This window comes from Pseudophryne corroboree, chromosome 1, assembly GCF_028390025.1.
Source record: "Pseudophryne corroboree isolate aPseCor3 chromosome 1, aPseCor3.hap2, whole genome shotgun sequence".
In the NCBI taxonomy this organism is placed as follows: domain Eukaryota; kingdom Metazoa; phylum Chordata; class Amphibia; order Anura; family Myobatrachidae; genus Pseudophryne; species Pseudophryne corroboree.
In genome coordinates this window covers 122,037,267-122,053,213 of record NC_086444.1, presented here as the reverse complement: position 1 = coordinate 122,053,213, position 15,947 = coordinate 122,037,267, and the positions used below count along the sequence as shown (strand labels likewise).

General features: G+C 47.3%; 1 protein-coding gene across 3 annotated transcripts in view; it reads right to left on the bottom strand.

Moving 5' to 3' along the window:
- GPBP1 (GC-rich promoter binding protein 1) overlaps nt 1-15,947 on the bottom strand; it is a 130,582-nt gene that overhangs the window by 92,797 nt on the left and 21,838 nt on the right. Inside the window, exon 2 of one of the 3 annotated variants that reach the window (XM_063962673.1) lies at nt 772-989. The exons of the other annotated variants lie outside the window; for them this stretch is intronic. The gene's annotated coding sequence lies outside the window, so the exon portion shown is untranslated. The remainder of the gene's footprint in view (nt 1-771; nt 990-15,947) is intronic. 3 annotated transcript variants of the gene reach the window in all.

Here is a 15,947-nt window from a genome sequence, read left to right as displayed (position 1 = left end):
GAAAAACAGAGATATGAACGATTTAGCAGATGTAAATTGTTCAGGTGAAAAAGGAGTAAATATACGTTATGGTAAGAATTTACGGTTGATAGCGGTATTTCTCTTAAGTCCACAGGTACCACAGGATAACATTGGGATATTATGGAGCGACTGTGGATTTGCACCAATCGGTCAAAGCTTTTCGGCCTCCCAGCATGCAACGGGCCTGTCCATATATCCCCGCCTCCTGGCTCAGACAATTCAGTTGTATTCCCAAAGCTCAAGGCAAGAGCATCATAGATAGCCCTAATCAGGCGAGAAGAACACACATACACACCCTTCCGTACAAGAAGGAAGAGGTTAGTGAGTAAAAGGATCCTCAAATAAGGTGCCTCAGGGTGGAATCCCTGTGGAACCTGTGGACTTAGGAGAAATACCGTTATCAACAGCAAGTTCTTACCATACCGTATATATTTATTCGTCAGGGTCCACAGGTTATCCACAGGATAACATTGGGATTTCCCCAAGCAATTTAGTGGTGGGGACGCTCCTTATTGGACAGGAGTATCCTTTGCCTGAATTCAGTGTCGTAAGAGGCAAAGGTATCCATGGCATAATGAATGTGTTAATGGAAGACCATGTGGCTGCCTCACATATCTCTTCTGCTGAAGCACCACGTTGTGCTGCCCATGATGGACCTACCTTACGAGTAGAGTGAGCAGAGACACTAGCTGGAACAGGGAGATCAGCTTGAGCATATGCTTCTAAAATCATTATCAAAAGCCACCTTACCAGTGTCTGCTTATCAGCAGGCCATCCTCTCTTGTGAAATCCGTAGAGAATGAAGAGAGAATCTGTCTTTCTGATGTCACTGGTACGATCCTTAAGGCACGGACCACGTCCAGCGATGCATCTCCCGCAGAAACCCGGAACTACAATTTCTTCGTTAAGGTGGACTTAAGACCCCACCTTAGGAAGATACCCAGGTCTAGTTCTGAGAACTGCTTTATCTGGATAAAAAAAAACGACATAATAATTAGAGATGAGCGCCGGAAATTTTTCGGGTTTTGTGTTTTGGTTTTGGGTTCGGTTCCGCGGCCGTGTTTTGGGTTCGACCGCGTTTTGGCAAAACCTCACCGAATTTTTTTTGTCGGATTCGGGTGTGTTTTGGATTCGGGTGTTTTTTTCAAAAAACCCTAAAAAACAGCTTAAATCATAGAATTTGGGGGTAATTTTGATCCCAAAGTATTATTAACCTCAAAAAACATAATTTACACTCATTTTCAGCCTATTCTGAACACATCACACCTCACAATATTATTTTTAGTCCTAAAATTTGCACCGAGGTCGCTGTGTGAGTAAGATAAGCGACCCTAGTGGCCGACACAAACACCGGGCCCATCTAGGAGTGGCACTGCAGTGTCACGCAGGATGGCCCTTCCAAAAAACCCTCCTCAAACAGCACATGACGCAAAGAAAAAAAGAGGCGCAATGAGGTAGCTGACTGTGTGAGTAAGATTAGCGACCCTAGTGGCCGACACAAACACCGGGCACATCTAGGAGTGGCACTGCAGTGTCACGCAGGATGTCCCTTCCAAAAAACCCTCCCCAAACAGCACATGACGCAAAGAAAAAAAGAGGCGCAATGAGGTAGCTGACTGTGTGAGTAAGATTAGCGACCCTAGTGGCCGACACAAACACCGGGCCCATCTAGGAGTGGCACTGCAGTGTCACGCAGGATGTCCCTTCCAAAAAACCCTCCCCAATCAGCACATGATGCAAAGAAAAAGAAAAGAAAAAAGAGGTGCAAGATGGAATTATCCTTGGGCCCTCCCACCCACCCTTATGTTGTATAAACAAAACAGGACATGCACACTTTAACCAACCCATCATTTCAGTGACAGGGTCTGCCACACGACTGTGACTGATATGACGGGTTGGTTTGGACCCCCCCCAAAAAAGAAGCAATTAATCTCTCCTTGCACAAACTGGCTCTACAGAGGCAAGATGTCCACCTCATCTTCACCCTCCGATATATCACCGTGTACATCCCCCTCCTCACAGATTATCAATTCGTCCCCACTGGAATCCACCATCTCAGCTCCCTGTGTACTTTGTGGAGGCAATTGCTGCTGGTCAATGTCTCCGCGGAGGAATTGATTATAATTCATTTTAATGAACATCATCTTCTCCACATTTTCTGGATGTAACCTCGTACGCCGATTGCTGACAAGGTGAGCGGCGGCACTAAACACTCTTTCGGAGTACACACTTGTGGGAGGGCAACTTAGGTAGAATAAAGCCAGTTTGTGCAAGGGCCTCCAAATTGCCTCTTTTTCCTGCCAGTATAAGTACGGACTGTGTGACGTGCCTACTTGGATGCGGTCACTCATATAATCCTCCACCATTCTATCAATGTTGAGAGAATCATATGCAGTGACAGTAGACGACATGTCCGTAATCGTTGTCAGGTCCTTCAGTCCGGACCAGATGTCAGCATCAGCAGTCGCTCCAGACTGCCCTGCATCACCGCCAGCGGGTGGGCTCGGAATTCTGAGCCTTTTCCTCGCACCCCCAGTTGCGGGAGAATGTGAAGGAGGAGATGTTGACAGGTCGCGTTCCGCTTGACTTGACAATTTTGTCACCAGCAGGTCTTTCAACCCCAGCAGACCTGTGTCTGCCGGAAAGAGAGATCCAAGGTAGGCTTTAAATCTAGGATCGAGCACGGTGGCCAAAATGTAGTGCTCTGATTTCAACAGATTGACCACCCGTGAATCCTTGTTAAGCGAATTAAGGGCTGCATCCACAAGTCCCACATGCCTAGCGGAATCGCTCCGTGTTAGCTCCTTCTTCAATGCCTCCAGCTTCTTCTGCAAAAGCCTGATGAGGGGAATGACCTGACTCAGGCTGGCAGTGTCTGAACTGACTTCACGTGTGGCAAGTTCAAAGGGCATCAGAACCTTGCACAACGTTGAAATCATTCTCCACTGCACTTGAGACAGGTGCATTCCATCTCCTATATCGTGCTCAATTGTATAGGCTTGAATGGCCTTTTGCTGCTCCTCCAACCTCTGAAGCATATAGAGGGTTGAATTCCACCTCGTTACCACTTCTTGCTTCAGATGATGGCAGGGCAGGTTCAGTAGTTTTTGGTGGTGCTCCAGTCTTCTGTACGTGGTGCCTGTACGCCGAAAGTGTCCCGCAATTTTTCTGGCCACCGACAGCATCTCTTGCACGCCCCTGTCGTTTTTTAAAAAATTCTGCACCACCAAATTCAAGGTATGTGCAAAACATGGGACGTGCTGGAATTTGCCCATATTTAATGCACACACAATATTGCTGGCGTTGTCCGATGCCACAAATCCACAGGAGAGTCCAATTGGGGTAAGCCATTCCGCGATGATCTTCCTCAGTTGCCGTAAGAGGTTTTCAGCTGTGTGCGTATTCTGGAAAGCGGTGATACAAAGCGTAGCCTGCCTAGGAAAGAGTTGGCGTTTGCGAGATGCTGCTACTGGTGCCGCCGCTGCTGTTCTTGCGGCGGGAGTCCATACATCTACCCAGTGGGCTGTCACAGTCATATAGTCCTGACCCTGCCCTGCTCCACTTGTCCACATGTCCGTGGTTAAGTGGACATTGGGTACAACTGCATTTTTTAGGACACTGGCGAGTCTTTTTCTGACGTCCGTGTACATTCTCGGTATCGCCTGCCTAGAGAAGTGGAACCTAGATGGTATTTGGTAACGGGGGCACACTGCCTCAATAAATTGTCTAGTTCCCTGTGAACTAACGGCGGATACCGGACGCACGTCTAACACCAACATAGTTGTCAAGGACTCAGTTATCCGCTTTGCAGTAGGATGACTGCTGTGATATTTCATCTTCCTCGCAAAGGACTGTTGAACAGTCAATTGCTTACTGGAAGTAGTACAAGTGGGCTTACGACTTCCCCTCTGGGATGACCATCGACTCCCAGCGGCAACAACAGCAGCGCCAGCAGCAGTAGGCGTTACACGCAAGGATGCATCGGAGGAATCCCAGGCAGGAGAGGACTCGTCAGACTTGCCAGTGACATGGCCTGCAGGACTATTGGCATTCCTGGGGAAGGAGGAAATTGACACTGAGGGAGTTGGTGGGGTGGTTTGCGTGAGCTTGGTTACAAGAGGAAGGGATTTACTGGTCAGTGGACTGCTTCCGCTGTCACCCAAAGTTTTTGAACTTGTCACTGACTTATTATGAATGCGCTGCAGGTGACGTATAAGGGAGGATGTTCCGAGGTGGTTAACGTCCTTACCCCTACTTATTACAGCTTGACAAAGGGAACACACGGCTTGACACCTGTTGTCCGCATTTCTGGTGAAATACCTCCACACCGAAGAGCTGATTTTTTTGGTATTTTCACCTGGCATGTCAACGGCCATATTCCTCCCACGGACAACAGGTGTCTCCCCGGGTGCCTGACTTAAACAAACCACCTCACCATCAGAATCCTCCTGGTCAATTTCCTCCCCAGCGCCAGCAACACCCATATCCTCCTCATCCTGGTGTACTTCAACACTGACATCTTCAATCTGACTATCAGGAACTGGACTGCGGGTGCTCCTTCCAGCACTTGCAGGGGGCATGCAAATAGTGGAAGGCGCATGCTCTTCACGTCCAGTGTTGGGAAGGTCAGGCATCGCAAACGACACAATTGGACTCTCCTTGTGGATTTGGGATTTCAAAGAACGCACAGTTCTTTGCGGTGCTTTTGCCAGCTTGAGTCTTTTCAGTTTTCTAGCGAGAGGCTGAGTGCTTCCATCCTCATGTGAAGCTGAACCACTAGCCATGAACATAGGCCAGGGCCTCAGCCGTTCCTTGCCACTCCGTGTGGTAAATGGCATATTGGCAAGTTTACGCTTCTCCTCCGACAATTTTATTTTAGGTTTTGGAGTCCTTTTTTTTCTGATATTTGGTGTTTTGGATTTGACATGCTCTGTACTATGACATTGGGCATCGGCCTTGGCAGACGACGTTGCTGGCATTTCATCGTCTCGGCCATGACTAGTGGCAGCAGCTTCAGCACGAGGTGGAAGTGGATCTTGATCTTTCCCTAATTTTGGAACCTCAACTTTTTTGTTCTCCATATTTTATAGGCAGAACTAAAAGGCACCTCAGGTAAACAATGGAGATGGATGGATTGGATACTAGTATACAATTATGGACGGACTGCCACGGTTAGGTGGTATAAAAAAACCACGGTTAGGTGGTATATATTATAATAATAATACAATTATGGATGGACGGACTGCCTGCCGACTGCCGACACAGAGGTAGCCACAGCCGTGAACTACCGCACTGTACACTGGTTGATAAAGAGATAGTAGTATACTCGTAACAACTAGTATGACACTATGACGACGGTATAAAGAATGAAAAAAAAAACCACGGTTAGGTGGTATATATTATAATAATAATACAATTATGGATGGACGGACTGCCTGCCGACTGCCGACACAGAGGTAGCCACAGCCGTGAACTACCGCACTGTACACTGGTTGATAAAGAGATAGTAGTATACTCGTAACAATTAGGATGACACTATGACGGTATAAAGAATGAAAAAAAAACCACGGTTAGGTGGTAGGTATATAATAATAAATAATACAATTCTGGTCGGACGGACTGCCTGCCGTGTGCCGACACAGAGGTAGCCACAGCCGTGAACTACCGCACTGTACACTGGTTGATAAAGAGATAGTAGTATACTCGTAACAATTAGGATGACACTATGACGGTATAAAGAATGAAAAAAAAACCACGGTTAGGTGGTAGGTATATAATAATAAATAATACAATTCTGGTCGGACGGACTGCCTGCCGTGTGCCGACACAGAGGTAGCCACAGCCGTGAACTACCGCACTGTACACTGGTTGATAAAGAGATAGTAGTATACTCGTAACAATTAGGATGACACTATGACGGTATAAAGAATGAAAAAAAAACCACGGTTAGGTGGTAGGTATATAATAATAAATAATACAATTCTGGTCGGACGGACTGCCTGCCGTGTGCCGACACAGAGGTAGCCACAGCCGTGAACTACCGCACTGTACACTGGTTGATAAAGAGATAGTAGTATACTCGTAACAATTAGGATGACACTATGACGGTATAAATAATGAAAAAAAAACCACGGTTAGGTGGTAGGTATATAATAATAAATAATACAATTCTGGTCGGACGGACTGCCTGCCGTGTGCCGACACAGAGGTAGCCACAGCCGTGAACTACCGCACTGTACACTGGTTGATAAAGAGATAGTAGTATACTCGTAACAATTAGGATGACACTATGACGGTATAAAGAATGAAAAAAAAACCACGGTTAGGTGGTAGGTATATAATAATAAATAATACAATTCTGGTCGGACGGACTGCCTGCCGTGTGCCGACACAGAGGTAGCCACAGCCGTGAACTACCGCACTGTACACTGGTTGATAAAGAGATAGTAGTATACTCGTAACAATTAGGATGACACTATGACGGTATAAAGAATGAAAAAAAAACCACGGTTAGGTGGTAGGTATATAATAATAAATAATACAATTCTGGTCGGACGGACTGCCTGCCGTGTGCCGACACAGAGGTAGCCACAGCCGTGAACTACCGCACTGTACACTGGTTGATAAAGAGATAGTAGTATACTCGTAACAATTAGGATGACACTATGACGGTATAAAGAATGAAAAAAAAACCACGGTTAGGTGGTAGGTATATAATAATAAATAATACAATTCTGGTCGGACGGACTGCCTGCCGTGTGCCGACACAGAGGTAGCCACAGCCGTGAACTACCGCACTGTACACTGGTTGATAAAGAGATAGTAGTATACTCGTAACAATTAGGATGACACTATGACGGTATAAAGAATGAAAAAAAAACCACGGTTAGGTGGTAGGTATATAATAATAAATAATACAATTCTGGTCGGACGGACTGCCTGCCGTGTGCCGACACAGAGGTAGCCACAGCCGTGAACTACCGCACTGTACACTGGTTGATAAAGAGATAGTAGTATACTCGTAACAATTAGGATGACACTATGACGGTATAAAGAATGAAAAAAAAACCACGGTTAGGTGGTAGGTATATAATAATAAATAATACAATTCTGGTCGGACGGACTGCCTGCCGTGTGCCGACACAGAGGTAGCCACAGCCGTGAACTACCGCACTGTACTGTGTCTGCTGCTAATATAGACTGGTTGATATTTAAAGAGATATTAGTAGTATACAACAATACTATACTGGTGGTCAGGCACTGGTCACCACTCCTGCAGCAAAAGTGTGCACTGTTAATTAATATAATTGTACTCCTGGCTCCTGCTAACAACCTGCAGTGCTCCCCAGTCTCCCCCACAATTAATTATAAGCTTTTAATTTATACATTGATGACTGTGCAGCACACTGGGCTGAGCTGAGTGCACACAGACTGAGTCACACTGTGTGACTGACTGTGCTGTGTATCGTTTTTTTTTTCAGGCAGAGAACGGATATAGCAGAGAGAAGTGAACGGATATATTATATTAAATAAAAGTTAACTAGCAACTGCACTGGTCACTGACTGTGGTAAACTAACTCTGTCTGCGACTCTGCACAATCTCTCTCTATCTAATCTATCTATCTCTATTCTAATGGAGAGGACGCCAGACACGTCCTCTCCCTATCAATCTCAATGCACGAGTGAAAATGGCGGCGACGCGCGGCTCCTTATATAGAATCCGAGTCTCGCGATAGAATCCGAGCCTCGCGAGAATCCGACAGCGTCATGATGACGTTCGGGCGCGCTCGGGTTAACCGAGCAAGGCGGGAAGATCCGAGTCGCTCGGACCCGTGAAAAAAAACATGAAGTTCGGGCGGGTTCGGATTCCGAGGAACCGAACCCGCTCATCTCTAATAATAATGCCCCTAAATCTGACACTCTTCTAGCTGATGCCTTGGCCAGTAGAAAGAGAACTTTAGCTGTCAACCATTTAAGATCCACTTTATTAAGTGGTTCAAATGGGGCAACTTGAAGGGCCTTTAGAACTAAATTTAAGTACCAAGGCACTGTAGGAGGACCAAAAGGAGGTTGAATGCGCAGCATTCCCTGGCAAAAAGTATGCACATCGTGTAAGTTGGCAATTTTCTTTTGGAACCATACAGTCAATGCTAACACTTGCACTCTCAAGGAAGCCACCTTCAAACCTTTATCCATTCCTGCCTGAAGTAATGCGGAGACCCTAGAAACTCTGGAAGACATAGGGTCCATTTTCCATTCACTGCACCAATGAATATAGGTTTGCCATATTTGGTGATAAATGCGAGCTGAGGAAGGTTTCCTTGCTCTGAGCATGGTTTGAATTACCTGTTGTGAGAATCCTCTTGACTTCAGGATAGAGGTTTCAAGAGCCACGCTGTCAAAGACAGTCGATCCAGATGTCTGTGATAACAAGGACCCTGCATCAGTAGATCTGGATGTTGAGGGAGCAGGAGTGTAGCATCCATCAACATTCTCTGCAGATCTGTGTACCAATGCCTTCTTGGCCAAGCCGGAGCTATTAGTATCACGGCACCCTTTCCTTGCTTTATCTATCTCACCACCCTGGGTAATAGCGTGATTGGAGGAAACACATAAGCCAGATGAAAGTCCTATCTCACCGACAGGGCATCCACAAAGATCGCTCTGGGATCCTTTGTTCTTGACCTGTATGCGAGAACTTTGTTGTTCTGACGGGACGTCATGAGATCTATCTCTGGCAACCCCCACTTGTCTACTAGAGTCTGGAAGACCTCCGGGTGTAGAGCCCATTCGCTTGCCTGAATGGAGTGTCGATTGAGAAAATCCGCTTTCCAGTTTAGGACTCACGGAACGAACACTGCGGACAAGGCTGGATGATGAAGATCTGCCCACTTTAGTATGCGACTTACCTCCTTCATCGCTTTTCGGCTGCGAGTTCCTCCCTGATGGTTGATGTACGCTACCGCCATCGCACTGTCCGAGTGGATCTGAACTGGTTTTCCCCGAAGATGTCCTTTGCCTGAATCAGTGCCATGCATCTGGCCCAAAGTTCCAATATATTTATTGGCAGGCAACCTTCTTCCCTGGTCCATTGCCCTTGGAAACACAACCTTCTTGACACTGCTGATATCCAAAAGGGTCTCCCCTTGTCCAGATGGGATGTCTGTAGACACCAGACTAATTACCTTCTTACTTCTATCGTAAGAACCATAGTCTGTTTTTATCGTCTGATGCAAACCATTCCATTTGGCAAGAATCAGATGCTGCAGAGGTCTCAAGTGGAATTGTGCATACTCCACCATGTCGAATGTTGACACCATCAATCCCATCACACGCATTGCTGCGTGAATGGATACCTTTTGACTGTGTATCAAGTCCTGAATCCTTGACTTAACCTTGGATATCTTGTTCAGAGGTAAAATTACTCTCTGAAGACTTGAATCCAGTACAGCCTCCAAGTGAGTCATCCGCTGTGACGGAACCAGAGAAGATTTTGCCCAATTTATGAGCCACCCGTGCCTTTGCAGACACGTTGTCTGTTGCAGAAGACATAGGAGCAGTTCCTGCGACTGTGCCAATATTAAAAGATCGTCGAGGTATGGAAAAATTCTTATCCCCTGCTGGCGGAGATAAGCTGCCATTACCACCATAATCTTGGTACTCTGGGGGCGGTGGCTAACCCAAAAGGTAGGGCCTGGAACTGAAAATGCTGCTGGAGGATAGCGAACCTGAGATAACACTGATGGGACAGTGCTATAGGAACATGTAGGTAAGCATCCTGTATATCCATGGATACCATAAAATCCCCTGGCTCCATGGCCAAAATGATTGAACGTAAAGTCTCCATATGAAACCAAGGTACCCAAATGTATTTGTTCAGCACTTTGAGATTGAGAATGGGCCGGAACGACCCATTTGGTTTCTGAACTAGAAACAGGTTGGAGTAAAAACCCTGTCCGCGTTGTGCAGGAGGAAATAGAATGACTACTCCTGACTGAAGCAATTTCTGAACTGCCTCCTGAAAAGCCCTGGCCTTCGTCTCTAACCGAGACGGGCTGGTACAAAAAAAGCCTTCGAGGAGGGTGCTTCTTGAAGGCACAAGCATAACCTAGAGATACCGCTTCCTGCACCCAGGCATCTGTTGTAGACTGCTGCCAGATCTGTGCAAACTGAAGAAGTCGGCCCCCTACCCTGGGATCTCCCAGGTGGAGGCCCGCACCATCAGGCTGATGGCTTATTATCTGTTTTATCAACCGGTCCTCTGGTAGCCCAATGCTTTTAAGTCTTACCAGACTTGTTGTATTGGGACTGCCTGCCATCACTTATTCCTTTAGCTTTTCCTTGAGACCGAAAGGGCCGAAAAGCTGGAACTTTAGGTTTGAAGTTGTATGTGGAAGGAAACTTTACCTTCTTGGAGTCTGCTTCTGACTCCAAAATATCTGTCAATTCTTTGCCAAAAAGAATATCTCCAGAAAAAGGCAAAGATTCCAAAACCTTCTTAGATTCTGAATCAGCTTTCCACGTATGTCGCCAAACTGCTCTACAAGCAGCTATTGTTGAAGCTGATGCCCTGGAGGCAATAGTACCCATATCCAATGCTGCTTCTTCCAAGAACATTGCAGCCTGTTTTATATGTGCTATAGGGGATTTTTACTCTCTAGATGCTATTGGAAAATCCCCGACCAATGCATCAGCCCAGGCAGCCACTGCTTTTGCCAACCAAGCTGAAGCCATGGCTGGCTTTATGACTGCCCCAGACAGGGAAAAAAATAAGAATTTACTCACCGGTAATTCTATTTCTCGTAGTCCGTAGTGGATGCTGGGAACTCCGTAAGGACCATGGGGAATAGCGGGCTCCGAAGGAGGCTGGGCACTCTAGAAAGATCTTAGACTACCTGGTGTGCACTGGCTCCTCCCACTATGACCCTCCTCCAAGCCTCAGTTAGGTACTGTGCCCGGACGAGCGGAAGGATTTTGAATCCCGGGTAAGACTCATACCAGCCACACCAATCACCCCGTACAACTCGTGATATGAAACACAGTTAACAGTATGAAACAATAGAGCCTCTCAACAGATGGCTCAACAATAACCCGATTTAGTTAACCATAACTATGTACAAGTATTGCAGATAAACCGCACTTGGGATGGGCGCCCAGCATCCACTACGGACTACGAGAAATAGAATTACCGGTGAGTAAATTCTTATTTTCTCTAACGTCCTAGTGGATGCTGGGAACTCCGTAAGGACCATGGGGATTATACCAAAGCTCCCAAACGGGCGGGAGAGTGCGGATGACTCTGCAGCACTGAATGAGAGAACTCCAGGTCCTCCTCAGCCAGGGTATCAAATTTGTAGAATTTTTGCAAACGTGTTTGCCCCTGACCAAGTAGCTGCTCGGCAAATTTGTGAAGCCGAGACCTCTCGGGCAGCCGCCCAAGATGAGCCCACCTTCCTTGTGGAATGGGCATTGACAGATTTTGGCTGTGGCAGGCCTGCCACAGTATGTGCAAGCTGAATTGTACTACAAATCCAACGAGCAATAGTCTGCTTAGAAGCAGGAGCACCCAGCTTGTTAGGTGCATATAGGATAAACAGCGAGTCAGATTTTCTGACTCTAGCCGTTCTGGAAACATATTTTCAGTGCCCTGACAACGTCTAGCAACTTGGAGTCCTCCAAGTCCCTAGTAGCCTAGGCACCACAATAGGCTGGTTCAGGTGAAACGCTGACACCACCTTTGGGAGAAACTGGGGACGAGTCCTCAATTCTGCCCTATCCATATGGAAAATCAAATAAGGGCTTTTACAAGACAAAGCCGCCAACTTTGATACTCGCCTGGCAGAAGCCAAGGCCAATAACATAACCACCTTCCACGTGAGATATTTCAGATCCACGGTTTTTAGTGGTTCAAACCAATGTGATTTTAAGAAACTCAACACCACGTTGAGATCCCAAGGTGCCACAGGAGGCACAAACGGGGGCTGACTCTGCAGCACTCCTTTTATAAATGTCTGAACTTCAGGTACTGAAGCTAGTTCTTTTTGAAAGAAAATCGACAGAGCCGAGATCTGTGCCTTAATGGAACCCAATTTAAGGCCCATAGTCACTCCTGCTTGCAGGAAATGCAGAAATCGACCTAGTTGAAATTCCTCTGTTGGGGCCCTTTCGGCCTCACACCATGCAATATATGTTCGCCATATGCGGTGATAATGAGTTACTGTAACCTCTTTCCTGGCTTTAGTAAGCGTAGGAATGACTTCCTCCGGAATGCCCTTTTCCTTCAGGATCCGGCGTTCAACCGCCATGCCGACAAACGCAGCCGCGGTAAGTCTTGGAACAGACAGGGCCCCTGCTGCCGCAGGTCCTGTCTGAGTGGCAGAGGCCATGGGTCCTCTGATATAAATTCTTGAAGTTCTGGGTACCAAGCTCTTCTTGGCCATCCACGAGTATCGTTCTTACTCCTCGCCTTCTTATTATTCTCAGTACTTTTGGTATGAGAGGCAGAGGGGAGAACACATAAACCGACTGGTACACCCACGGTGTTACCAGAGCGTCCATAGCTATCGCCTGAGGGTCCCTTGACCCGGTGCAATATCTTTTATAGCTTTTTGTTGAGGCGGGACGCCATCATGTCCACCTGTGGCCTTTCCCAATGGTGTACAATCCTATTGGAAGACTTCTGGAGGAAGTCCCCATTCTCCCGGGTGGAGGTCGTGTCTGTTGAGAAGATCTGCTTCCCAGTTGTCCACTCCGGGAATGAACACTGGTGACAGTGCTAACACATGATTTTCCGCCTATCGGAGAATCCTTGTGGCTTCTGCCATCGCCATCCTGCTTCTTGTGCCGCCCTGTTGGTTTACATGGGCGACTGCCGTGATGTTGTCTGATTGGATCAGTACCGGCTGGTTTTGAAGCAGAGGCCTTGCCGGCCTCAGGGCATTGTAAATGGCCCTCAGGTCCAGAATATTTATGTGTAGGGAAATAACCTGACTTGACCAAAGTCCCTGGAAATTTCTTCCCTGTGTGACTGCCTCCCAGCCTCAAAGGCTGGAATCCATGGTCACTAGGACCTAGTCCTGTATGCCGAACCTGCGGCCCTCTTGAAGATGGGCACTCTGCAGCCACCACAGTAGAGATACCCTGGTCCTTGGAGACAGGGTTGTCAGCCTATGCATCGGAAGATGCGATCCGGACCACTTGTCCAACAGGTCCCTCTGAAAAGTTCTTGTATGGAACCTGCCTAATGGGATTGCTTCGTAGGAAGCTACCATTTTTCCCAGGACTCGCGTGCAATGATGCACCGCTACCTATTTTGGCTTCAGGAGGTCTCTGACTAGAGATGACAACTCCTTGGCTTTCTCCTCCGGGAGAAACACTATTTCTGGTTTATGTCCAGAACCATCCCCAGGAACAGTAGACGTGTCATAGGAACCAGCTGTGACTTTGGACTGTTTAGAATCCAACCATGCTGTTGTAGCACTTTCCAAAATAGTGCTACCCCGACTACCAACTGCTCCTTGGACCTCGCCCTTATAACGAGATTGTCCAAGTACGGGATAATTACAACTCCCTTTTTTTTGAAGGAGTATCAACATTTCGGCCATTACCTTGATAAAACACCCTCGGTGCCATGTACAGTCCAAACGGCAGTGTCTGGACTTGGTAATGGTAATCCTGTACCACAAATCTGAGGTACTCCTGGCGAGGATGGTAAATGGGGACATGCAGGTAAGCATCCTTGATGTCCCAGGATACCATGTAATCCCCCTCGTCCAGGCTTGGAATAACCGCCCTGAGCGATTCCATCTTGAACTTGAATTTTTGTGTTCAAGGATTTTAAATATAAAATGGGTCACACCGAACCATGCGGTTTCGGTACCCCAACCCGTGTGGAATAGTAACCCCGTCCTTGTTGAAGTAGGGGCACCTTGAGTATTACCTGCTGGGAATACCGCTTATTAATTGCCTCTAGCACAGCCTCCCTGCCTGAGGGAGTTGTCAGCAAGGCATATTTTAGGAAACGGCTGGGGGGAGACATCTCGAATTCCAGCTTGTACCCCTGAAATACTACTTGAAAGAAACAGGGATCCACCTGTGAGCGAGCCCACTAATTGCTGAAATTTTTGAGACGGCCCCCCACCGTACCTGGCTACACCTGTGGAGCACCCGCGTCATGGTGTGGCCTCACAGGAGGCGGGGGAAGAATCTTGATTCTGGGAACAGGCTGACTGGTGCAGCTTTTTTTCCCTCTACCCTTGTCTCTGTACAGAAAGGAAGCGCCATTTGACCCGCTTGCTTTTCTGAAGCCGAAAGGACTGTACCTTTGTCTGTGAGGAAACCTGAGGTAAAATTATTTCTTCCCAGCAGTTGCTGTGGATACGAGGTCCCAGAGACCATCCCCAAATAATTCCTCACCCTTATAAGGCTCTCTATGCGCTTTTTAAGTCAGCATCACCTGTCCAGTGACAGGTCTCTAATACCCTCCTGACAGAATGGACATTACATTTATTTTGGATGCCAGCCGGCAAAATATCCCTCTGTGCATCCCCCATATATAAGACGACGTCTTTAATATGTTTTTATGTTTTCCAACTAGTATCCCTGTTTGACAGGGTCACCGACCACGCTGCAGCAGCACTATCTGCAGGTCTCAGTCTAGTACCTGAGTGTGTAAATACAGACTTCAGGATAGCCTCCTGTTTTTTATCAACAGGTACCTATTAAAGTGGCCGTATCCTAAGACGGCAGTGCCACCTTTTTTGACAAACGTGTGAGCGCCTTATCCACCCTAGGGGATATCTGCCAGCGTAACTTATCCACCTGGCGGGAAAGGGTACGCCATCAGTAACTTTTTATAAATTACCAGTTTCTTAACGGGGGAACCCACGCTTTCACACACTTCATTTATTCATCTGATGGGGGAACAAAACACTGCCTGTTTTTTCTCCCCAAACCTAAAACCCATTTTTAGAGGTGCTTGGGTTAAAGTCAGAAATGTATAACACATTTTTTATTGCCGGGATCACGTCACGGATGTTCCTAGTGGATTGTGTATATGTCTCCACCTTGTCGACACTGGAGTCAGACTCCGTGTCGACATCTGTGTCTGCCATCTGAGAGAGCGGGCGTTTTTGAGCCCCTGATGGCCTTTGAGACGCCTGGGCAGGCGCGGGCTGCGAAGCCGGCTGTCCCACAGCTGTTACGTCATCCACCCTTTTATGTAAGGAGTTGACACTGTCGGTTAATACCTTTCACTTATCCATCCACTCTGGTGTCGGCCCCACAGGGGGCGACATCACATATATCGGCCTCTGTTCTGTCACCATATAAGCCTCCTCATTCAACATGTCGACACAGCCGTACCGACACCGCAGACACACAGGGAATGCTCTAAACGAGGACAGGACCCACAAAAGCCCTTTGGGGGGACAGAGTAAGAGTATGCCAGCACACACCAGAGCGCTATATATATATACAGGGACTAACTGAGTTATGTCCCTAATAGCTTTTATATAATATACTGTATACAGTGCCAATTTTAATGCCCCCCCTCTCTTTTCCCTCTTACTGTACTGTAGAATTGCAGGGAAGAGCCAGGGAGCTTCCCTCCAGCCGAGCTGTGAGGGAAAAATGGCGCCAGTGTGCTGAGGAGATAGGCTCCGCCCCTTTTTCGCGGCCTATTCTCCCGTTTTTTATGGAATTCTGGCAGGGGTATTTACCTCATATATAGCCCCTGGGGCCATATATTGAGGTATTTTAGCCAGCAAAGGTGTTTTTATTGCTGCCTCAGGGCGCCCCCCCCAGCGCCCTGCACCCTCAGTGACCGGAGTGTGAAGTGTGTGAGAGGAGCAATGGCGCACAGCTGCAGTGCTGTGCGCTACCTTGGTGAAGACAGAGTCTTCATGCCGCCGATTTTCCGGACCATC